This window comes from Electrophorus electricus, unplaced genomic scaffold, assembly GCF_041902795.1.
Source record: "Electrophorus electricus isolate QZ-2024a unplaced genomic scaffold, ASM4190279v1 Scaffold37, whole genome shotgun sequence".
Taxonomy (NCBI): domain Eukaryota; kingdom Metazoa; phylum Chordata; class Actinopteri; order Gymnotiformes; family Gymnotidae; genus Electrophorus; species Electrophorus electricus.
In genome coordinates, this window is record NW_027658660.1 from 1,613,110 (window position 1) to 1,615,526 (window position 2,417).

Here is a 2,417-nt window from a genome sequence, read left to right on the forward strand (position 1 = left end):
ATAGATTGGTCTTCAGTCTGCGTTTGAAGATTGCAAGGGACTCTGCTGTCCAGAGAGCAAGCGGACATTTGTTCCACCATCTAGGATACAGGACAGAGAATAGTCTCCATGCTTCTCTTCCATGAGACTTGAAGCATGGTGTTTCAAGGCGAGCCGTACTTGAGGTTCGAAGTACTCGAGGTACAGATCAGGCTTTTACCATTGACATCATGTATTGAGGGACTGGTCCATTTTTGGCTTTGTAGGTTAACATTAAGTTTGTAAATCTGATGCAGGCAGCTACTGGAAGCCAGTGAAGGGAGCGCAGCAATGGAGTAATGTGTGAACCTTTGAAGACTGAAGACCAGTCATGCTGCTGCATTCTGGACAAGTTGTAGAGGTCTGATGGCTCTTAGAGCAAGACCACCTAAATGCTGTCACCTAAATGAGAAACCACAGCCAGGAGTCTGTAGGTGGGTGCACATTCCTGCAACCAACAACTACATCTGTTTTTTTCATACGATTAACTGAAAATGCATCATGGATCGTTGAAACCCCATCTCTGTATTAACAGGCCTCTTTCATTCTCTCTCATTCTGTCTCTGTGTCTCTCTCAGCCTGTATCTCTCTTCTTTTTGGTCTCTCTCTCTCCTCACCGGTGGGCTTACGTGCTGTCTTCTAGCTCCCTGTCCTTCTCCTCTCTCATTTACTACTGATGGATTAAAAGAACTTAGTCATTATGGCAGATACTTATACACAGCCATATTATCACTCCACTGAAAGAAAATGGCACAACTCTACCTGGCTGGGGACTGGAGTTTTCCCCCAGTTTATCATTTTGCTTTTCTTGGGGTTTTTCCTGGGTTCCCGCTGCTCCACTGAGGACAAACCACAAAGCCATTCAGTCGGCATTTTGTAGCTAAATGGGAATGGGTGGACAGAGAAGTATGTGGGCACGGGTTGATGGTACGAGCTCACCTCGACTGCTGTCTGAGAGAAGCCACCCCAGGAAGGGCAGAGAGATCCAGCTCGGACGGGACGTCCATCACGTCTGAGAGCTTTTGGCCCAGCATGTCAAACCGCTTAATGTGGAGGATGAGAATACTGTTCCAAGAGGAAAAGTGACTTAAGGACTGGAAGTGTGTGTGAGTGGAGGAGGGTGTGTGTGTTGGACTGGTTTAAAACTCATTCTTTAAGGTCATCTACGTCAGAAGAGACTCACTGTGGCAGTGTGAAAAACTCCACCTCTTCAGTTGCCTTGCAGCCTACTTCACACACAAAAACGCTCAAGTAGTGTTGGCTGAAAAAAGAAAGAGACCCTTTCATTGAGAGTGATAAAATCAAAATGGCAGCATGTCATAACTGTATTCTCTCCTTTACAACAGGGTAATGAAGCGTTATCCAAAGAGGGTGTGTGACGTGACAGACCTTAAAGTAAGTGTGTAGACTGTCGGTCATAGTAGGGCTCAGATTAACAGAGAGGTAGTTGTAGACATCCACTCTGCAGCTCTGCTGTCCACAGCTTTCACAAAATGGAGAACAGAAATATTAAAACATTTGCACAGAAATAACTTGCTGCATCCCTTATACAGTGTGTGAGTTATCACATGCTAATATGCTTGTGTATGTTTTACTAGTAGATAACATCTTATCTAATGTGGAGCATCAAAACAGTAAACATGTACACTAATGCAAAGCCAGCAGAGCACGTAGAATGCTCAGTCCATGTCAGTTATGTTTTCCCAAACTCACACACTCTGGGATTTGAAAGTTATGTGATGAATAGAAGCTGAACTGGTGAGCATTTTAAATGTTCACATTTAAGTTATGTATGTTATGAAACTTTCATGAACACTTTAAACAGATGTCCGGAGAAAGCGCCTGCTCTCGGTGAGAAAATGTACACTTTAAACAAACACGTTAAGACTGGTTAAGACCAGTCCATTAACACAAATGAGATATGGAACAGTGATACATAATTACCTGGTGCATGTGAGCACAGACTTGATATGAAACTCAAAAGTTTTCCGCAGGGCAGATGTAAGAGAAGAAAGAGGCCCCGAGCCTCTCTTCCTCCTCTTTCAGCTGCAGTAACTCAGGAACTCATGGGCATCCTTTGGAGGACAGCACAGGAGAACATCAGAGGAGGCTTTGCTCCTGGACTTCAACAGCAGTGAAAAAACAAAGGTGCCTGTGTTCAGTTCCTGCAGGGTACTGCGTGAGGTTCTGAGGTGTTCTGAATGGCTGAGGGGGCCGTTTAACTGGACATGATCATAATCTTCTTCAAATGCAGGGCAGCGGGCTGAAACACACTCAAGCAGGGCTCCCAGGAGCTGAACCTTCTGCTTTGTGCTCCGACTGGTGAGGCGGGCCTGCTGCAGATCTGCAAAACATCTACACCCAGCAACAGGGAGACCAAGTGGTTTATATCTCTGACC